Source organism: Octopus sinensis, linkage group LG7, assembly GCF_006345805.1.
Source record: "Octopus sinensis linkage group LG7, ASM634580v1, whole genome shotgun sequence".
Taxonomy (NCBI): domain Eukaryota; kingdom Metazoa; phylum Mollusca; class Cephalopoda; order Octopoda; family Octopodidae; genus Octopus; species Octopus sinensis.
The window spans coordinates 74,686,962-74,711,558 of record NC_043003.1 but is presented as its reverse complement, the minus strand read 5'-3'; the positions used below and the strand labels follow the sequence as shown (position 1 = coordinate 74,711,558).

Below are 24,597 nucleotides of genomic sequence, written 5' to 3'. Positions count from 1 at the left end.
CAAAAATGTTTTCTTGTGGAGAATTAGGGACGAGAACAAATAAAGAAGACAAGCAAAATGACCAGTAGCAAATTCTCTCTCCGTTCTCCAACATTCGAGACATTTTCTAAGCGTTACCCGTTCGACTGTTCGTTCTTGTACACAGTCCTAAATCATACTTTCTGTCATTTTGCTTGTAGTGTTTTGTTTGTTCTCGTCCATAATTCTTCCTAAGAAAACATTTTTCGCGGGCACCGCCAATTGGGAAGCATTCAGTTTTATTGTTAAATGTGCGAAACAGTATATTACCTGTTGGTCGATAACTGAAGGATTACGGGCCTTCTCTTTGTCTCCCGTTTCTTTTCATATTCAGTATACGTTATGTCGTTTGTTTATCATGCATTTTTCATTTATTATATATATTATATATATATATATATGTGTGTGTGTGTGTATGTATGAATGTATGTATGTATATGTATATATATACATGTGTGTGTGTGTGTGTGTGTGTGTGTGTGTGTGTGTGTGTGTGTGTATCAGCTTTCTCATTCATCATTTCGGGGTCGAGAAAATGAGTATGATTTGAACATTGAGGTCGATGTAATCGGCTTACACACTCCACCAAAATTGCTGGCCTCCTGCCAAAATTCGAAGCAGATATTATTATTACAACGTCCATGCAGAATCGTTTGCAAGCTGGGCCAAATGCTCAGCGGCATTTTTTTCCGTCTTTAGTTTCTGATTTCAAATACTAATGAGGTTCAATTTGCCTTCCTTCCTTACAGGGCCCATAAAGTTAATACCAGTTTCGGAGTCGATGTGATCGACCTCCTCCTCTCTTCATAAACTACTGACCTTATGATATTAAAGCAACAGATTACGACATCTGTAATCAGGGTATTGATGACACCAATACTTTTTTTCTCGCATTAAGTTTGCTCTACACAACCTTGTATACTTCATCACCCTGGATGCAATCTCGTTCACTCCCATAGATATGAGTAATTCTTTGTGCATGTACTTCTTAGGTTATGGTAAAATTTTAAATCTTTATGCCGTACATTTTCAAAAGTTTCCCGTAATAATATTTGGCCTATTCGCACCTATCTTTCTGTCAGTTTAAATAGTGAAGTTCATAATTAGTAAGGTGTGGTCATTTTCACGCAATAGAAGTGGTTTATGTTCCCATCAGTTTTTATCATGGGCAGGTTCAAGGTTTTGCGAATTACCCAGTGAATATACTGTGCTACTTTATCACGCCTGTTGAGAAACTCTCTAGGTGCAGAAAGAGTGCACATGGAGAGATGATCGATGGTTTCATTTTGTTGTTTACATACACACCATGTTGGACTTCTTCCGTTCTATGATATGTTTGCCTGGTAGCAACTTTTTGGTAGACATTGATCTTGGTCTGCTATGATAAACCATTCTGTTTCTGATTTAAAGTCAGAAGATACTAAGCATTGATGGGTAAGGGTTTATACTTCATAATATTATCCTGGTTCTATTTTAAAGGTAGTTGAATGACACAAATCAGTATGCAAAATATATCAGACAATTGATATTCTAACTTGGTCGATGTTGCGGCCATTCCACAATCATTCACAATCAGAAAGTTTATACGAATTATACATTTCTTTGTTTTTTTTCTCTCAGTTTATTTGTTTGATATTTTTTAAAGATTTCCATTGGTGCCAAAAATATCAATTCCGAATAAGAAACTATTTATGTGTGTGGTCTGAGAAACAATAAAAAACTTTGTAGATGACACAGTTTTTGTTTTGAGATTGTCAAAATCAATATTATTATTTCCACTTCTCTAATCAATCACATTTACCTTAGAGTCAGCGGCAATTTTGTCAAATACTTCAGTTTTGATATTTCTTGAACCACCTTCTACTTCTATGCTTTCCATCGTTATTTACATTCTCATTCGTAAAACTTTTGGCTTGATATTATATTTCACTCTGTTGGATAGCCATGTCAGTCTACAGCTTATTCCTAATCACGTTCTAGTAAATATTGGGTAAATTATCGCCATAATAAGGTTTTAAATATGCTTCTTCTGTATTAGATTTACCCAACGGAAAGTACATTGCGTTATAATAGGCCTCTGCAGCATATTATTTTCTACCCTAGTCCATTTATGTCTTGTTTCTGCTTTATCGAGGGATGACGGTGTACATGAAGGGCTAGTGATAAGTGTTATACTCTTAAAGGTAGCATTCATGCCGGTATTTAACAAAAGGATAGCACAATTAGCAAGATATTCGATTGTAAACTGGTCTGCCTCTGGAGGACGTACACGTTAACCAATGTTTTTATAATGACTCGACACGTTAGGTCCCTGTAAAGAGGAAACCATGTCCTAGTTTCTCCTTTGTCGCGGATTAAGATATTTCTATGATTAAACGATAATATTTCATAGTATTGTATGGATGTGTAGCTTTACAGTATATGACTCAATATTGTGAACCTCTTTTGCATAAAATGTTTTTCTATTTCACATTTGAAAGGCCATTTGTAAATATGTATCTATTTATGTAGATGTGTGTAGGTGCTATTAACTGAGGGGGGTTTGTTAGCAAGATTTATATGCAATGCCGTAATTAAATGTTCATTGGTACTAATTCCTAGCAATTAGTTTTGGGAGACTCATTGGCAATGGGAGAAGAGGTGATTGAAGAAAAGGACGAAACAAACAAGCAGACTTGCAGACGTGCCGACATATACAGCAGTAGAAAAAAACCTAAATATTTATCTATGGACACCATTCTATTAACATATGAGCACATATTTATAAATAGCTTCAATAGAATTTCAAAGGAATGGAAAAGGCAAAACAGAAAGGCAGAGAGGATTGAAAATCAAAATATGTTGTTGCTATTGTTGCTTGTTCTTTTATAGTGGTAGTGTCGGTCGAGCTGGTTAGCAAGGTCAATGTAGGATCACATACGTGAGAAATGTTGGCATCCTTTTGTCTCAGGAGACAATAGAGTTGCGCATAAAATAATCTAGTCCGGCTTTTACATTTCATGTCCTAACACATCTCCTGCTGTGGCTGTGTTGTCCTATCCTGGAGAAACACTCCCTCTTGCAGGTGCCACAAATGTAGCGAAGGCTTTGCCTGGCTGGTTGTAATGTCATAGTTTCCTGTTGTATTTTCTTGTCTTTCCATTTCTCCTCTCTTCTTCTGGCACTCCTTTGTGTTCCCCCTTCTATTTTGCGTCGCCAATCCCCACGGTTGCTGGCAACCGCTTCCCAGTTGCTAATTTTCACAATGCAAGCCTTCATGTCCCTTTTTCAAACATCCTTTTATCGTAAGAACGGTCTTCCGACAGACCTAGTACTCCTAGCAAGCTCAGACCCGTAGAGTATGTCATTGGGGTTTCTGCCATCTTCCATACGACTAACATGTCAAAGCCATCTCATACGCCTTTGTGTGAGGAGTGCAAAGATGCTTGGTAACCTACTTGCTTGAGGAGATATTTGTTGGAGTCACGATTTTGCCATTTGATGCCAAGGATTTTCCAGAGGCAGTGCAGGTGAAAGATATCTAGGTGATGCTTTTGGCATTCAGGTCTCACCGCCATACAGTAGAATACTAAGTATACATGCCTGGTAAATCTTCATTTTTGTGGTCTCGATCAGTTTATAGTTGCCCCGTGCCCGTTTCGAGAGTTGCGACACCACAGCAGCTGCCTTGCAAATGCATATATTGAGCTCGGCATGAAGGGAGAGTTTGTAGGTGACGGTAGAGCCAAGAAAGGCAAACTTCTCCACCTCCTGTAGTCTATGGTATCCAATATGTAAGTTTGAGATGTCCGATGTAATCTGACCCATGATGTTAGTTTTCTTGAGGCTGATAACTAAGCCAAAGTCGATATATGCTTGCTCAAAGCAGTTGATGAGCCTTTGCAGGGCTTCTTCTTTTTGTGATACCAGAGCAGCAGCAGCAGCAAATAGCATCTCCTTGATGGGGACGCTTCTAATTTTGGTCTTGGCACGCAGACGCGAGAGATTGAACAGTTTCCCGTCACTTCTACTGTGCAGAAACAATCAATCATCTGATGTCTCAAAGGTATGTGAGAGCAGCAGTGAGAAGATGCCAAATAATGTAGGAGCAAGGACATTCTTTATTTTGAAGGCGGCTGATGTTGAATCATTGTGCTGTATGGTGCCTTACATAACATCATGTAAAGATTTGATGATCATCAGCAGCTTTGGTGGATATCCGATTATTTGAAGCAGGATGAAGAAGCCTTTTCTACTTAGCAAGTCAAATAGCTTTATCAGAACAATGAAGGCCATATATAATGGCATTTTATGCTCTCTGGATTTCCCCTGAATTTGGCTTATTGAGAATATAATGTCAATAGTTGATCTGCTTCTTCTAAAGCCACACTGCGATTCTGGATAAATTCAAGAAGCAAGCAGTTGCAGCCTGCACAGGATAATGCGAGCAGAGGCCTTTCCAACAGTGCTTAGAAGAGATATTCCACGGTAATTGTTACAATCACCACGGTCACCTTTGTTTTTTAAAGTGTACTGATGTTAGCATCCCGTATATCCCGATTGACTGTACCCTCTTCCCAGCACTGACACTGAAGCTGATGAAGGTGCTAAAGCAGAGCGGTGTTTTCGCCGCATTTGATGATCTCTGAGGGGATGCCGTCTTTTCCCGGAACCTTGCCACTGGCTAGGGTGTCAATAGATTTGGTGAACTCTGCTAAGGACAGCAGATTATCAAGTTTGCACATGGCTGGCAAAATCTGGACACCCTCGATTGCAGCTTCAGCGACCGTGGTCTCCCGTGTGTAGAGATCCTGGTAGTACTCCATCCATCTATCCATTTGCTTGCTTTGATGAGATCTCCAGTAGTTGATTTCAGAGCGACTGACCTGGTTGCGGATGAACCGAGGACCTTCTTCAAACCGGCATATATCTCATGGGTGTCGCGCTGTCAGCAGCTGGCTGGATGCTCTGACATATTTCCTGTTCATATCTATTTGCACAGCATCTGGCACTCAGTTGGGTTTTATTACTTGCCTTTCTGAGTTCTTCGAGTGACTTTGTACAGGAATCACTCTTGTATTGTATCAGAGCTGCGCGCTTTGCTTCGATAACTGTTCCAACTCTGAGGGCCCGGCACTGAACCAATCTGGGTTTTGCATTTCACTCATGCCGAGAGTATCTATTGATATGGAACACAAAGCTTACCTTATATAATTCCCCCTATTTTCATCAGAGGAGGATGAACAGCTACTAAGGGCAACCTTGATAGAAACAGCAACAAGGTTTTCGCAGTGTAGGGTCCGAGATTCTTGCAGTGTTAATGAGTGGTCAGCCCGTTTTCCTGGAGTGATGGACTTTTTAGGCAGAAACCTCACCCTGCTTCTTATTAGTGAACGATCTGTGTCACAATCAGCACTGTGGTAACTACGGGTCAGTTGGATAGAATTCAGAAAGGATCTTCATGTGATAACGAGATTCAAATGATGTCAGTGGTGATGCCTTGTGGGATGGCTTGTTGGCAAAGAATGTGCTGGTGATGCACAGGTTATGGTATGTGCTAAGTTCAAGCAGTCTGTGACCATTGTCATTCATATTGCCAATGCCAAAATGTCCGACACAAATGGGCCACGAGTCATGGTCAGATCCCACGCGAGCGTTAAAATCTTCTAGAAATTAGATGTTTTCGTTGGTTGGTATGTTTCTAATGACACAGCTGAGATCTTTGTAGAACTGGTCCTTGGTCTCCTCTGAGCTGTAGAGAGTGGGAGCGTAGATGCTCAGTAGATGTACTGAGCCAGAAGAGCTCAAGAAGCGCAGAGAGAGGATACACTCAGTGCATCCTGATGGTGATTCTATTGAGGAGAGTAATGAGTTTCTCACTGCCAAGCCAACACCATGCTGACAAGGTTTCTCTGGACCTCTTCCCTGCTAAAAGAAGGTGAAATCCTGTTCTTTGAGTTTCCCGTTTCAGGGGAGTCTTCTCTCCTGAAATCCAGCAATGTCTATGTTGAGCCTCTTAAGTTGTCAGCCAATGATGGCTGTCTTTCTTGTGTCTTCAACCCTGAATAGGTCATCACACATGCCAGGGTATATGGTTCTGACGTTCCAGCATGCTAGCTGCAGGACTGGTGATTTCTTGTCTTTTGATTGTTATTCCTGGTGCAGAGGTTGCAGGCAGGTTTTCCAGTTAAACTCTTAGCTACAAGCACCCAATGTAGCAGGTGGCCTGTGGCCTGTCAGTACTTTATTAACCAGGGACTACCCAGCTTGAGGTGGGAAGTTAATAACGGGTGGGACACGAGGGTCCCTCCCACCGTCAGAGGTAACTCGTAGCGACCATATCCTCCGCCAATCAGAATGGACTTATGGCTCATCACATGCTTTTTCTGCCACTTTTTACAGCAGCACTGAAATATCCTCTCTAGTTTTGCGCAGGCCTTGGCTAGATATTTGAAAATCCTGGGTAGCCCAATCGCCAGGATTCCTCTCTCGACCTTGCTGACGTAGTCCAAAGGAGTACAGAACGTTACGTCTGGCACCAGTTTGGTTTCAGGAGCTGCCGGAAAAGTGTCGAGTCGAACACTAAACCGCCAACGGTGATCCACTACTGATTTATTTTAAGCTTGTCTCCTTTCTGTAACCCTGGATAGGGCCCACAACGGGTACTGTCAGCCGGAGCCAGCTGAGCCCGGGACTCGTGTCAGACAGGGTCGTCACTCCCTGAAGTAGTGAAGAAAATCGCTATCCACTACCTAAACGTAAGAAATGTAATAGTGGCTATTGATGTCTACTACTCTCAATGTATAGGAGTGGTGATGCATTTGCTATTAGAAACGAGCCTTGAAGAAAACCTGGCCAAGGTATCAGTGGAATAATGTGGGAAATTTGATATCCAACAGGTTTTGTAGTCATAGCTTAGAATATTGTAAGAAATATAAGAAAAAATATTACAATGAATGATACAATACGGGTTTGAAGACAACAAATTTATGCAAAAAAAGACGTACGCAGGAAGCCTACCGATGACCCTTATATATGTATGCACGTTTGTACTTACATTTAAGCACTTTAAATTTTAGCACAAGGCCAGCAGCTTTAGAGATTGGGCAATGTCAATTAATCAGACCCCAGTATTCAAATAGTACTTATTTTATCGGTTTTGAATTGCTGAAAGCCAAAGATGACCTTTGAACTCAGAAAATAAAGACGTGCTAACAATTCTGCTAGCTCGCTGTCTTGTCTGTGACTATATTAATCTAAGTGTGTACATATGCTTGAATCCGTCATTCAATATGCGACCGCACGTCTATCGTTGGCGATTTTCTTTCTCCTTCTTCCCTGTCTTGTACGTTTCTTTTTTCTATGTCTCTGACGAAGAGCTCTGCTCAAAACGTTAAATCCTCCTTCTTCCTTTCCTTTCCTGAGCGTCCAATAATACTATACTTGTTCCACGTCCTCGCGTTGTTATGTTTTCTCTTTGTTTTCATGCTTCGATTAACTATATACAATAATATACTTACATACGTGTAAGTACACACATAATCAGGCATATATATATATATTATATATATATATATATATATATATATATATATATATATATATATATATATATATGTGTGTGTGTGTGTGTGTGTGTGTGTGTGTGTGTGTGTATGTACGTATATGTATGTACGTAGTTTTTCATATCCGCAAGTATGTGTGTGCGTGTATACCTACACTCGCGCGTACACGCACGCACAGACACACACACACACAGACACTTCTCTCTATATCAGTGAATATGTGGCAGTGCAGACTAAACAGTAATCGCTAACATCATATAAAAGGAACATTGTCATTGAACACATTCACAATAAAAAAATGTATTTCAAACGAACAAAAGCTTATTGTATTGTTGATAGCTTGCTCGTTATCACCATTAATACAGTGTTATAACAATTAAGGAAATATGGGTTGAGTATGAACAGAGCTCGCAATTGTCTTTATCGAAAGCCACAGTGATCTATTTCCTGAGATGACTCATCGTACTCTGTATATATAAACTAAGATTACTTTACACTAGAGGCAAAATATTCTCACTGTGTAGCAAATATATAATTAATATAAATACACCTCCGTAGTTTAAGTAATGCTGTGTGTGTGTGTGTGCGTGTGCTCCTGCATTATTAACATAGGTTCGATTCGCAATTAGTTTTGTATTCGTTTGTTTAAAGCTTGGACTTTTTCTCACAGGAACTTTCTGAGGAATGTGCCTCGGCCACTGTCTTAGCAAAATAATTGAGAAGTGCATTTGACCAAGTATATGGTGGATACTACTTCAGGAAATAGCAAGCTCATGAGAGCAACTTAACTCTATCATACTTCATTTCCGTTAAATATAAACGTTCCATTGTTTTTTTTTTATAATTTTCCCTTTACATTCAGGCACACGATTTATCTAACCCAAAAAACGCTATAGACCCCTCCCTCCATAATAAAGCACTTATGTATGAATGCTTATATATTCATACATATTTATAGCGTGTGCGTGTGCGCATGTGCGTGTGAGTTTGTGTGTGTGTGTGTGTCTGTGTGCGGCTGTTTCCCCACTATCGCTTGACAATCTGCGCTGATATGCTAGGTTAGCGGTTCTGCAAAAACATGTTGGCCTATAACGTCATGAGCTCTTAAAAGGTACTTTTAAGAGGTCATGGGCCAACAGGATTTTGGGTTGTGACGATACGCCATAAAGCTAAACCTTTTATGGGTGCGAAACCTAAGGTAATCCCATAAAACGGCCCTCCTCATTTTTAGTATATACTGTTCTACATCTTCGAGTGTGCTTATTTTGGATTAATGTTCCTTACAAATGATATATATATATATATATGCATATATATTGGGGTTGGGGTATATACACATGTATGCATAATGTATGTATACACGTATGTTTCTGTGTATATCTATGCGCCTGCGTGTGTATATCTGGAAATATACCAACAATATATATATATATATATACACATATGTAAATATATTTGGCAACGCAGGTCAAGGACATTTAATTTCATTTAATTTTATCTAAAATTTATCTACATATTGAATGATAAAAAATTTACGCATACCTATTTGTTTGGATTATCCTGACCAAATATCCTCATATCCCCCTTCTCTCTGTCACTCACACTCTCTCTCTTTCTCTCTCTCTCTCTCTGTATATATATATACATATATATATATATATATATATATATATATAATATATATATATATATATATATATATACACGTAAACACATGCATGTACGTGCGTAGGCGTCGCTGTGTGATAAGAAATTTAAGTTCCAGCTTCAAATTACTGCGTGGAATCTTGGGCAAGTGTCTCCTACTCTAGCCTCGGTCTGACCAAAGACTTGTAGGTGGATTTGGTAAAGAGAAACTGAAAGCAGCCCGTTTGTGTATACATGTTTTGTGTCTGTGTTTGTCCCCCATCTTTGCTTGACAATCTTTGCTGGAGTGATTACTTTCGCGTTACATAGCGGTTCGGCAAAATGGATCGATATAATAAGTACCAGACTATTAAAAGTATGAGGACCGGTGTCGTTCAAGTAAGATTCTTCTAGACCGTGCCCCAGCATGGTCACAGTCTAATGACTGAAACGTGTTAAAGATAATATATATTTATATTTGAAGAGGTCACGAACTCTATTTGTATCCGTCTTTTTCTATATTTCCCCCTGTTCGCTCATTTTGTCTTGATGAAAAGCAAGAGAGGAGAAAATGTAGAAAGTGCTAGAGAAATGAGCATTGAATATCTTTCAAAGAACTACTGCTGAAGAAATAAATTAGAACCTAGTTTAAATTATCTGTTAACAGAGGGCGCTTCTTTTTGCCGCCATTCGACATTGTGACAACTATTGACAAAAATTGGATTAACAGCATTCATTGAAATACAATGTGTTCTTTTACAGCAATTTCTAATAGTTTCTTAAATGAGGTTCTGTCTTTTATATTCTGTCTCTCTCTCTCACTTTCTCCTCTCCCCTCCTTTTCTTTGTCAAACCCCATCCGTTCCACAGACCTTTACAACAAACTCAATAACACTAGCTACAGAGAAAATAATTTAAGAAAATAAATAGTCGAAGAAAATGTGATAGAAGCAACTCAATAAGACCTCAACGCCGTTCATTAAACCCAAATTCTTTTTGTATAGTTTTAATTAAATCTTACTTTAAATACGTCTCTAATTCTTGTTATTCATTCGTTTTCGTTAAAATCTTTAAAGCATTCTTCTTCTTCTTCTTCTTCTTCTTCTTCTTCTTCTTCTTCTTCTTCTTCTTCTTCTTCTTCTTCTCTTCTTCTTCTTCTCATTATTATTATTATTATCAGCATCATTACCATTATCCTCATTATTAGTTAATTTTCATGGCGTCAGACATGTGTTATCGGTCTTCAGTATTTTGGACTAAATTGTTGGCAAAACAGGCGGGAATCTCAATTTGCTTTCTTTTTTTTAATTTTATTTCTTTGTTTTGTTTTGTTTTTTTGTTTTTTTTACTTTGAAATTGAAGTGTCAGTGAAGATAAAGGGAAGGATATAATTTCATAACATTTCTTCTTTGAAGGAGAGAAAAAAATGTTTTCTTCCAATAGCTTGTGCTTTAAAATACCAAAAAGATACGCGCTCGGTACAATTCTTTTTAGAAAATTCGATGTTGGATAGAATCTATTTTCGTGGCACAAAATTGAATATTGGAAGGAAAGAAGTCCATATACGGAACTATTATTCTATGCCATGTCAACATTAAGGTGCGTTAACAACACAATGAATTGATTAACTAGAATTAGCTGTCAGATAAACCTCATATCACTATTAACTCACCTACATGAGGAAAACATATAGGATAATCAAATGCATGATTTCGTTTTAATTGATAGATAAGAGAAAGATATACATCCTTCTTGACGCTTTTCTTTAAGACTGATGAGAAGAGGGATGAAGTGGCCCTTTAAGCGTAATATAGCACTCTGTGTAATGTAGTTTTGCTGTTGTTGTTTAACCCTATGCCATTTGAATTGGTTTGGGATATCTGGAGCAAAATTATTCAAAGTGTTCATTCTCAATTTAAAGCGTATTACTTGAAGAGATTTCGATGATATATCTACCGAAATGAATAATGTAGATCATGTCGTGTAGTATTTTATATTCTCATTTTAACTGACTCAGCTTGGTAGATCAATGAATGATTTAAACGTAGGGCATCAGGCTAAAATGCTATTTATGAAATGTACCGTATCCTGGCTGTGACGTCTCTGTTAACTACTATTTAGGGAAAACCTGAACTTATAAATGAATGATAAGCAATCATGCAACTTTTAAAGTGTTTAGAGCTATGTGTTTAGCCTCACGATGTGATTAATATGACTTTACACCCAGTTGGTTAAACGGAACTGTTTCAGGTAAGCTATCTTAGCAACTACAAAACCACAATATCGATATTAGAATGTTGCATATAGGATTGCTGTCCAGTTTTCTAATATAATTCAGTTATCAACACGTTATCAACAACTTGATTCGAATAACTAGACTAAAATCATTTGCAAGGCTAGGATTCGAACTAAGTACCTGTACGATTTAAGCAGAATAAATATTGTTATTTACTATAGTCAGAGCCTCCTCTTCCTCTCAAATATGAATATTTGCAGCACTCATTGATTTTAAGCGGTTTCTGTTAGCAATGGAATATTATTTCCCTTTATTGATTAGCGCCACATAGTGAAAGTAAACAGCTCAATATTGCTGTTTTTAAACGGAAATCAATAGGTTGGTTGAGGGTGAAGAAAAAAAAAATTGACAATACTTTGAGACCTTTCACTCCCAAACCGCTCTCACCCCGTTCCTTTTCTATCACTCCAATTCTCACAAGCAACTCACAAACAGACATACTTGTATGTGTGTGTGTATATATTTATATAATATATATATGGGGTGGGGTGTCTGTGTGTGCCTGTGTCTGAGTCCGAGTGTATGTGTGTTTGTGTTTGTGTTTGAGTGTGTGTGTGTCTCTGTGTGTGTACACGGATATATGCACAAGAGTATATATATATGATTTCACAAATATCTGGGACAAATATAATGAAGTTATGTTCACTGAAAATATGAACAAATTTAAATAGGTTTATTTCTCTCTTCAGCTCTCGCTCCCCCTCTCTCTCACTAGATATATATGTATGTGTGTGTGAACGAGAGTGCGTGCCTGCGTGTGTATGCGTGTGTATATATATATATATATACACACACATGCATATATATATATATACATAGAGAGAGAGAGAGAGAGAGAGAGAGACAGAGACAGAGACAGACAGACATACAGACAGATGCATGTGTGTGTGTGAATTATTGGATAGGTGTGTGATAATTTCTGATATACGTGGTGCTGTGCATATATATATATTATATATATATATATATATATATATATATAAGTGTGTGTGTGTGTGTGTTATATAATATTATGTATATTTTTTGCTATTTGTACTGGTGGGCTTGTATGAATGATTCATTAAGAAGATGCAATATATGTGTATATATAAAGATATAAGCGTGAGTATGTGCTTGTGCTCACGCGTTTACGCATATAGATGCACATACGTAAACACACCCAAACGTTGAATCTATTTGACGCCATTATCGAAAGAGTAGATGGTGTATTTGGTTTCGAAGGAGAGAAATTACCGACATTTTGACTACCATTTGGTATGTAGATTTATTTGTACCAGTATTTAATAGAGATAAAATCAAATGGGCATACACTGACAGTATGTGCGTGTGTGTATACATACATGCATACACATGCACATACACTCACACACACACACACACACACACACACACATGTATGTGATGTGTGTGAGTGTGTATATTTCTAAAGCAAGCATGTTTTTGTGTACGCGTTAGATTTTAAATCGTGTCTTCGTGTCTAGATATATAGAAATAATCATATGAACTTTGTATTTAATGCATTTACGTGTGCGCGCATATACCCGGGCGATACTGGTGGTGTTTTCGTGTATGTATATAATCGTACTCGTATATACTAAGCATCATTTAATGTTTAATTATTGTACAACAAATTCTGTAGACTTTCTAAAAAATATTTTAGTCGATAACGGCTATGAGCAAACCAGATCTTTTGATATAGTGATTACCCGCTACGAAGTTTGACGTCCCGTCTTGTAAACATTGCAGTAATCAGATTTTATATTGTCATCGTGTGGTCAGTTTAATAATCGTTATTCAGATACAAACACGGCATACGTACATCCATCCATCCGTCCAACCGTCCATCCATCCACATATACATACATACATACAAACATACATATATTCATACCTAGATACCATAAGCACATACATATATCCATAAACAAGCACACATGAGTGGACAAACATATATGTGTCTGCGTGTATAAATGTATGCATGTATATATATATATATATATATATGTGTGTGTGTGAGCGTGTGTTTGTATATGTATGTATGTATATATGTATGTATTCATCAAGAGCAGGATTTCAAATTTGATTTCACCCATCTTTACTATACTCCTAGAAATATTAGACCGAATTTTCTTTGTCAGTTGGCCAACTGATCTCATAATTGTTTGCGGTACCGGATTTATTGATTTTACTCTCTCACTCTTTCTCTCTCTCTCTCTCTCTCTCTCTCTCTCTCTCTCTCTCTCTCTCTTTCTAAGTCAAATTGAGCATTTGTGTGTTTTGCATTTGTAGTATTTGTTGATCTTTCTGGTATATTCTTAGTAGCTATATTTGTTGTTATATTAGTTGTTGCTGCAGCTATTAATATTGTTGTTTCTATGTATGCTTGTAGAAGCATAGCTGACTTTTCTTTAAGTCATTCTATGCATCTATTTTTCTATATCCGTACGTAAATGTGAATATGTTGTATTCAATTATTGCAGTTTTGTTATTCTCCCATATCATAAATCTCAGCAGTTTTACAATGGAATAGAAAAGAGCTGAAAATAAACGTTGATACAATAATGTCCAGGGAGGCAAGGCTTTAATAGACTATGACAGGGTCAGATGAACTGAACCAAACAAATGCACGATAGGATGGGCTCAATGATAAATGTTATCATAAACGAAACACTAATAATGTTAGTGGATATTTGGATCATGGGGCGGGGGCCAGTTTTGCATTATATATATATATATATATATATATCCTCCTTCTCTCTCACTATCTCTATCACATGTCTCTCTGTCTCTCTGTATATGATATATACGAGATGTATTTATATTTGACATTGGGAGCCTCTGTGACTGTGTATTTATTATTCATATATTAGGAATACGATCTTAATTTCGGGGAATCTGATACCTGGATTTCTCAGCAGTACACGCGAGTATGGCGTGTAATTTCATGGGGCTAATATCTATTCCTTTGTAATGAATACAAGACGATTGCAGGAGTCGCTCTCTTGCCCGTCAGCTACCACGTTTCACTGAAATGAGTCAAATTTGGAAGGACATAAGAAAATTAACTGCTCGCAATTCTGTTGGAACTTTAATTGATCTTTCATGGAATTTCTTCGTCCTTTTTAGATGCGATGTCCCAAATGTAGGATATAGGCAATCATATTATGCCATAGTTCTTTATTTTTTTTTTCTGCAACAGTTCCACTTCCTGATGTTTAATGCTTCATCCATTCAGTTTTGCAAGCTTGACATCCATATCATCCTTCCTCCTTTCCTTGCTTCTTTTCCTCTCAGTGTTTCCGTCCATCGCTAAATTCACATGACCAAGAAATTTCAGTTGCTTGGGCCCCTTTCTCACGAGGTACTTCCCTACTTACTGCAACCTAAGTCATCACTTTATCATGAAATGATTTGTCCATGCTATCCTCAATATACTCTTTAAAAATTACATTCCACAGCTCTCCAAGCACCCCCTCATTCCTGAGGTTTACAGATCATACGATACCCCTATACATTAACACAGGGTAGACATATCAGTTCACAATTAAGATCCTGGTCTTGATGCTCAGAGTACGGTTTCTGAAAATGTTATAAAATTTTGAGAATGCAGGTTTTGCCAACATTATTCGTCTTTTGATCTCCTTTATACCTCCTGGCGTCTACTATGATCATGGAATTATATATTTCATTTATACTTATCGCAAATCAGTTCAATAATGTAGAGAATTAAATTTCTACCAATTAAACTTTCGGCACCGGTTTATCGTCAATGCTCTAATTTAGTAAATAATCCGATCATAAATATCGTTCATGCAATGAACGAAAATATTAACGCTTATTATTCTCTCATTTCTCTAATGCAAACATAAATATTTAATAATATATAATTTTGCTATATAAGCAGAAGAAATAGCAATGTGGTTATTGTTTATCCAATTGCAGGTCCTGTTATCCAAATTATCTCGGCTGTATCTACATATATGTTTCCAGATATTTATCCATGTATATGTCTCCTTCCATTTCTAGAAGAGGAGGGTGAGGCTTGAAGTAGATGTGGCTGCCACCTCTTGCAGAAGAGATAACTAGCTGTAGTTTCACAATAATTAAAAGATTCAATGTGGAGCTATGCTTTTATGAGGCTTGGATTAGCCAGATTAGAGAGGTGGTTTCATGGGGCTCTTAAAGTGTTGTCATTTAGGATGTTAAGAAACCGTCGTCGCGCTGAGTTCTCATAGATTTTGATAAGCTTTTATCTAACTGTGTTTTCGAAGGGCTCGAGAAACTGTTATCCATCTAGCTTTGTTTCTCAATGACTTTTTGAAACCGTTATCTAACTTTGATTCGTTTACGCTTGAAAAACTGTTATCTAGGTGTAGTTTTATGGGGTATGAAGACGTTACTTAGCTCTTATTTCATAGAGCTTGAAGAATTTGTTATCGAACAGTCATTTTATCGTACAGAAAAAACAACTTATATTTCACATAATATTCACTTTAAGTCTAAGGCTTACGACTTATCTGGTCCGTATTCCAAGCACTTACAAGGCATTCGAAAAAGCATATTAAAATATTCTACTCCAACAAAATGATATAATACATCGACACTAATTAGAAGTCATGATCTATGAGTAAATAAAGATCTACTAAATTTTCTTTCGTTCAGTACTGCATAAAAATGGAATGACATTATAGAACCCTGCATCTGAGAAAAATACCGCTATTTTATTAATGTTTTATACAGCCATACCATCATATCTGCAGGATGATTCAAAAGTAACCACACATAGGAAAAATGTATTATTTTATAAGAAAGAGTTAAAGGAAACAATTTGTTTCTTATAAAAAATAAATTGCTTTTATGTATGGCAACATTTGAATCACCCTGAATTTAAAGCATAGTCATTGTTTTACCTTGCATTGGGCTTTCTGATAGAATACACTATCCAGAATTGAATTATCTACATAAACTTTTCGTGCTTTCTCCCAGTGTGGATTCCTATCTCATTAAAACATATTGAGAATTATAATTATTGTTTCTTTCATTTGTGCTTTTGTTTTGGCTATTGATTACATGATAGCTTATTATATATTATCATTGCTTACCCACAAGCAACTAGCCCTCAGCAGCCCATTCCATATCGTTGCTACTAAGTGCTAAGTAATTCAATTATTTACTGCAGTAAACAGCAGTATTATTGTAGAATTGCTGATGATTACTTTAATGAGTGTAATAAATTCATTAAGAACGTAGTCCTATTTTTAAACCTAAAACTTGGAAACACTAATTTACACTAACTTTATATTCCCGATACTCCGCAGTAAAATGAAAGTTCTATTCCGTAAACGCTTATTAATAACAATTAAGTTTAGATCGTAAAATGATACAACTGAATGTTTTCGAATTAAAGTTTCTATTGCAAACATGCTTCACTATATTCCTGTTTCAGGTTCTAGATACATGTCGAAGACCGAACGGAATCAAAATCGAAAATGGATACGTGTGAGCAAACATAATAAACTGACTAACAGCTCGAGAAAAGCTTTTCTTAAAAATGGTAAAAGCGTTAGTCTTCCCATGAGCAATGTGTTAACTTGTGTCCGGCACATTACCTAATGAGGTAACATTCACCTTTCGACACATATCTGTGTGTGTGTATGAGTGTGTCTGTACGGGTGTCTATACACATACACATATATATGTATAACTTTCACCTTAATATGTAAAATGTATTTTTGATAGGCTGGCCACTGATAAAATATCTTAAAATTTTATCGTTATATTAAAAGCATATATATATATATTATATATATATATATATATATATATATATATATATATATATAAATTTTAGGGTAGCAAAATATTCTAGAAAAATTCTCCACTACCAGCGGTCAAGTGAGAAAGAAAACATAGTCAATAGACTATGTAATATACATTCAAGCAAATAAGGCATGGCCATAATAGGACATCCGACTCACTAGAAAGAGCCTAGTATGGCCATCCTTATATGTTTGAATATATATATTATATATATATATAATATATATATATATGTTCAAATATAGATATACATAATCGATTTCATTACTCAATATTTTAATAAGGAAAAGCAATAGAAAACCCAATCTAAGTCACAAGTATTTAATCACAATCAACTTTTATTTCCTGACTTACAAGTATTCAATGTGGCCACCACCTGCAGTACGGGCAACATCAATGCGATAAGGTAATTCCTTCCAGACACGTATCAGCATATCAGGATCCACCAAGTTGAATGCTGTTATTATTCGATGAGTATGATAATTTTGTTGTGGAAATATGTAAAAGACCGCGTTTATGTTCCACCGCAACCCACAAATCTCGATGACCTTAATCATCGAATAAGAACAGCGATCAACTCAGTGGATCGTGATATGCTGATAGGCGTCTGGGAGGAATTTCCTTATCGCATTGATGTTGCCCGTACTGCAGGAGGTGGCCACATTGAACATTTTTAAGACAGGAAATAAAAGTTGATTGTGGGTAAATACGTGTGACTTGTGGAGTTTTCAATTTTTTTCCTTATTAAAAATTGCGGATTGAAATCGGTTCATTCTGTTTAAATAACCTTGTATATATATGCCAGCACGTTTCGGATGTCTTGAACATCGTGATATTACAAAATATAGAGATATACAGTTTGTTGGAAAGTTAAATAGATAGAGAGATGAAAAGATAGGCAGATATACAGATAACTAGAGAGCGAAAGAGAGAAAGAGAGAGAGAGAGAGAGAGAGAGAGAGAAACTGAGAAAGAGAAAGTGTGACAGAGATAGTTAGACAGGTAGACAGAGAGTGCCAGAGGTGTAGACGTCTTAATTTTAGGCAGAAAAGCTTATGCTCTATATCATTTTCCCACACAGTTTAACTTTGGAACGGCAGTTTCATTGCTGTCTATACATAAAACAATGATACCACCACCAATAACACCACAAAACAATTATAGCTCTGCTAGAGGACACTACATCTCAGAAACCATGGTTTCGTTTTCCGTTTCACTACTCCGGATTTCTGTATACTTCTGTATTGTGCTTGCGGATGTGTGCAAGGGAGAGAGAAAGAGAGAGGCAGAGAGAGGATGAGTGGATGTATGTTTGTGTGTATGTGTCTGCACGTGCGCGCGTTTGCGTGCATGATTTTCCCCTCCTGCTAAATGGAAAAGAATTGCTTCTTGGCTGACATTTTACACGTTGTTTCATATGTCAAGTATTTGGTTTCTCGTCTGGCAAAACAAACCATTTTGTCTGACACTGTCTCTTACTGCTTTATTTGATATCCGGTTTTGGCAAATGTTATGGTAAATATTCGGTAAGAGGAGAAGAGCAGAAGAGTATATATTTATATAACTATGAAAATATTTGCGTTTGTTTACAGGCACACATGCGTGTAAACACACGCCAACACACACACATACACAAACAACCACAATTTTGCAATGAAAGAAATATCAGTATGGATACAAATAAATTATCCCACGTTTGCATTTCCGCAGCCAATCTTACCTACATAAATTTATTATAAAATCAGCTTATCCATATCTATCAAATCTTCTGGGATTCGGGGCAGTTAGGCAGTAACATGCTGGTTGTAGAATTACAGGGAATCTCCCAGCATTGTGTAGCCGACAGTGGGACGATCACGTTCAGCATCTGCAATTTGAATTGTACTTTATGGAAGGAAAGCATTGGGACCAGAACACTAAGGGCTGGAAGATAATTGGAAAACGTTTACACGACGTACAATCGAAAGTACTGCATAAATTATAAGTGTTTGAGATACATATCCAGTCTAGTATGGATAGAGTTATTATTATATATTGTAATTGTAGTTATCGTGCATAGGAAACTGTCTGTTACTGCGTATACATAAACGTTTATGTGTGTGTGTATGTCTTTGTGTATGCTCATGCGATAGTGAGAACATAAATTATATACTATTGTAATCGTAGCCGAGCTGTCGGCTACACTTGAACCACTTCAGGTTGTGCGTTCACAATGGATGGATGGACTTCGTGACAGGAGAATATATATGCTACATTTATATACAACAATGGATGGACTTAGATGTAATGAGCTATTCTTAAAATTTTTGAAGGCTTTTCAAACAAGTATTAGTGATTTTCATGTTTTACTAAGCTTTCTCACCTGGACGTTCACTCTCTGAATGAAACTCCTTCATAAATCCGAGGATCATTGAAAATTGTTTTAAATAAATCCTGGCAGGGAATATTACTGTCACTTGTTTCTCATGTTAGAAAATGCGGCCATGTGCACTTACACACTTAGGAAAATATTTGTGTGACATGAGTTTTGTTGCATTTGTTGAGATTTCGCAGTATGCTATAAAACAAGAGACTGAGTGTAGACACCGAATAAGAAATGAATTGTTACATCAATAGCAAAGAAATATCACTAGAGGATATAGTATGGCTAAAATTAGAAACAGACAGAAGATCATACAAATGAAAAGTTTCACTGTTGTACTTTTCAGTCAGATATTCTTAACATTTGTATTTCATGTTTTTATTCTTGATGGTGGCGGTGGTGGCGATGGGGATTATTAAGACATCGGAACGTGGGCCCCGCAAACTATGAGGAAGAAATACACTCCAGACAGCAGATATGTGGATGCAAGTTTCCAGACTCCACCACAGACATACACACAGTTAATCTTTCTTTTTCACTTACGATCGTGAGGTTGTGAGTTCGAATCCGGGACTGGGCTGCGTGTTGTGTTCTTGAGCAAGACACTGTATTTCACGTTGCTCCAGTTCACTCAGCTGTAGAAATGAGTTGCGACGTCACATGTGCCAAGCTGTATCGGCATCTACCTTTCCCTTGGATAACACTGGTGGCGTGGAGAGGGGAGTCCGCTATGCATGGGCGACTGCTGGTCTTCCATAAACAACCTTGCCCGGAATGTGCCAGGGAGAGTAACTTTCTAGGTGCAATCCCATGGTCAGTCATGACCGAAGGGGGTCTCAGTATGTATATATATATATATATATATATATACTGTTCAGTGGCAATTAGGTGATGTCTAAAAAAATCTACGGCCAAGTGATAAAAGGTTTTTGACCTCTTTAGCAGAGTATAAAATTAATATACAACTGCCAAATGACGCACAGACACACATTCACACATTGTTGAAGCGGTTGAAATACTTTCCTTTTGGCTGAGGAGTCTACGAATCATATAAATTCGATTGCTGCATTCATCTAAATGCTAATAATTCTTGATAGTTTCAGCCAAAAGTAGAGAATTTCTTCAAATTTTAATCTGCTTAACATGCTAATGGCTGCCAATTATATAAACCTTGCTGCAAGTTGAAGACCAGTTCGGAAGAACATGTACTTCCATTACACTTTTGTAATTTTTTTTTAACTAAGTAGTAGAAACCAATACAGATTTTTTTCAATGGTAATTTTATTACTTTCAGATTTCAGTAATCCGAACCACCAAGTCATAAATATGCTGGGCAGAGATTAAAACATGGCACTAAGACAAATAACTGCCTTTCCCATGACTGGTTTGAATTTTCTTTGGATTCGATAAATTTTACATAAGAGAGCATTCATATCAATCTTACTATCGATATACTGCGATGAATATATTTCTATGAAGATATTTTAACTCGTTTCTGTATTGCTTAAGGCTTGTCACCTCCACGTTACAGACAGGTAGAACAGAGTTTTTAAATTAATATTGGCTACTGTTGAACACTTTCGGCACGAACCAATTTGAAAATATAAAAGAGAAAATAGACATGTGCATTGTAAAAATCTTTGAAAGAGTGTATTAGACAGATTAGACTGGTAGTAGACAGCAGATTCTAGGTTAGAAACAGGACCAATGCCTTTGACAATATTCACCCTTGTCTACGATGATAAAAATTAAACAGTTGACCACGAAATATGTCACTAAGCAACTAGATACAATTTCAGGATGATATGGTGATAGGCTTCCATGATACAATACTTAATCGCACACAGTATTTGAATTATGGCATTTTCTGCTGTGTATTACAGTACAGAGACTTGGGTAACATTATACTATAATCTTCTCGAACACTTCGAATTCCTTAATCTATTGTTCTTTTTATATTGAACTCATCCACAACGCTTTAGGCTTGTAGTCGCTGAAGTGCTGCATTTCAACCTAAACATGAATGTACAGCCCGAATGCTTCTGTAAGCCATAATGGCATCATCCTTCCTACTCGTAATAATGACTCACAAATATTAGTATGGTTGGTGGCAGATTTGCAAGAAATCAAATATCCTGGAATCGAGTTTTAATCATTATTCTATAAATGTTGTGTCATATACTAGAGAGGCTGCATTATTATACATATATTCCTTAATGTATTTCATTGTATTTAATCCATTCTAGAATCAAAAAATGTTGTACCCTTATCCTAAAATGTCCTTTCTTGATAATTGTTCAATAAATAATAATCGGTTTAGTAAATACTTATGTTCTGGAGACACATTGATTTGTTCCTCAACTTGGTTTCTTGCTCAATCACTAATATACCATATACTAAGTGAAAATTCCTGCTTTTGATATTTCTGCCCAATATGCTGCTTAGGTTTTGTTGAACCCCGATCACCTAGGGACCCTTTGACTCACAGTAATTTTTTTTTGTATGATCTAATTTGTAACAAGATACACAAATTATGTTTTGAAGTAGCTTTAGTCTATTGAACTGGTCATGGCAAATATTTTTTGCAAGCAAACAAGAGGATAAAATGTAGTGTCGAAGCTGTCTGGCATGATTTAAACGCGGTCATTAATCAAGAGAAAGGAACGGAGAGCAAGTGCTACTCAGCACTTTGCCATCTATGCGACCTTTCCAGACATGGTAATCTTAAAATAAATGTATTAAAATAATAGCAGTGATAATGGATTCAAATCTTGGCACAAGGTAATAACTTTAGGGGACTGAGATTAGTTTCATGGTTATGTACCTTATGATTTAAGTTTGCGTGTTTTTGGAAGAACTAAGGGTAGAATTTAAACAAAGTTCAACATGATGCATTTGAAAGGATTTATGAAGTACTTCAATTGTCACTGGTTATATTTATGAGACCTCTCACTAGCAGTAAATCAATTCTATACATGTTTCCCTAGGGCAGCATAGCAAGTGAGCTTGTTAGTCGTTAAAAATAACAAAAGGCATGGATCTATCATTTTCCCCTTTATTGGAGACAATAACATGGAAACGCGTACCAAGCTTACTTTATATCGTCAACAAATCAGTTATGTTTAAAGCAATCGAACCAGTAATAAGAGGAGAGATACATAAACGGTCTTTGTTTTCCTCACAATGCATCCAAATTAATAAATTAAGACCATATAATGGCATATATTGCAATGTTAACATAACTGCGTTTGGAACAGATCAACGCATAAAAAATTAAACTTCACCAATAGATTTACTTTTATCAAGAGTCATGCATTTTTCAAGAAATATTCCAACAAAAACATTGACAAAATCACTTAATGCAAAGACAAGGCTTTGTTTATGCAGTCCAAACACAGAATAGGAAAAATAATTCTATGCGTATTGGAGCAATCTGCCAGATACGACAGGTAAATTTATCTAATCGTACACTGAGACATTGTATACAAGGGTACCAAAGCTAAAAGTCATTTACATTTTTATCATACCATAGACGAAGCAAACTCAACCTTAGGCTGAACAACAACAATAAAAACAAAGAGACTTTGGCTTTCTATGGATGACAGAAAAATCTAACCCAAACCAAAAAATATGTAGTATATATTTGATTGTAGATGCCTGGCCAACTGTTTCAGAAAAAAACAGGATAGTTAATGTATGAATGTCTGAACATATTTCTTTCGATCCTAGTTCCGATTGATCACGACTGAATTGGGTTAACCAACAAGTAAAAAAACTGCAGCTTTAACTACACAGGTGTCGAGTGATGGGCATGATTATACAATAAAGTGTTGACAGGATACAGCGCGAACTAAGGACGATAGTGACAGCATGGGATATAGAGAGTACTCGTCAGCATATTTGATGGCAGTGTATCTGGAAGACACTGCTGCTGATAATGATGAAGACGACGGCAACGACGACGATGATGATGAAAACAATGAATAGTCCGAAAGAAAATTAAAAAAATCTTCAACCACTTATAAAGAAAATAACGATTGTTTTAGTCAAGGAAAAGAACAAGAGAGATGTTTTGCCGCAAACTTATGATGTGAACTTAAGAAGACTAACATAATTACTCCAAAGCATTTATCCTGATACATTTGATATCGTCTCAAAGAGCAAAGGATAAAGTGAAGACAACGATGTTTTCAAAGAAGCTGATATAGCCCCTGGACACAAACTCAGAAAGACAGAAAGAAAAAATAAACAGGTAGCAACATGTATGTGTAATAAAAAAAAAGAAAGAAAAGATGAGTGTGAAGAAAAAAATAGAAAAATAAAGTAAGACGAAAAGAAAAAAAACACAGAACGAAAGAAATGAAGAGACAAAGGAAAAGTACAAAAAAAAATAAGAGTAGAAAACGAAAAAGAATATGAAAAATAAAGGGAAAAATACATAATAAATAGAAATGAATAAAACGTAAAAAATGATTAAATGTAATGGAAGTGGAACACTTACAGCTGATTATTTGTTCCCGAATACTTTCTCCTCCTCCACCTCTGTAAGATTTACAATGTCCAAATGATGAAATACACTTTCCAAAATGACTGGGATTTATCACCACTTTCATCAGCAGCTACAGTAGTGCCGAATGAAGTAGTAGCGGCAGTAGTAGTAGTAGTAGTAGTAGTAGTAGTAGATTTAGCTGTAGTTACAGTAGTTGTAGTAGTAAAATAAAGGGTAATAACTGTATAGCAGACTTAGCAACATATTGTATTTTGCTGTTTTTTTTCTTTTTTTTGTTTGTTTCTTTTTTTATGTAAACACTTTTCTGCCTTTTACTGTGATATTTATTATTGTTAATGGTGTTGATAATGTAAAAGATATAACTATATTTGTATCACAATTTAAATTATTTTTTTCGTCGTCATATTGTTTTATGTTTTGT

The 24,597-nt window shown here is 36.5% G+C and overlaps 1 protein-coding gene across 4 annotated transcripts in view; it reads right to left on the bottom strand.

The window, feature by feature from the left end:
* The window catches only part of LOC115213932 (beta-1,3-galactosyltransferase 1-like), a 270,873-nt gene that overhangs the window by 119,072 nt on the left and 127,204 nt on the right, over nucleotides 1-24,597 (bottom strand). For 3 of the 4 annotated variants that reach the window (XM_036504844.1, XM_036504845.1, XM_036504846.1), the window contains exon 2: nucleotides 24,168-24,597. This exon is cut by the window's right edge and continues 452 nt beyond it. The gene's annotated coding sequence lies outside the window, so the exon portion shown is untranslated. Of the gene's footprint in view, nucleotides 1-19,475; nucleotides 19,488-23,883; nucleotides 23,889-24,167 lie in introns of those variants that run through there. The other variant, XR_005000079.1, reaches the window with a different exon arrangement.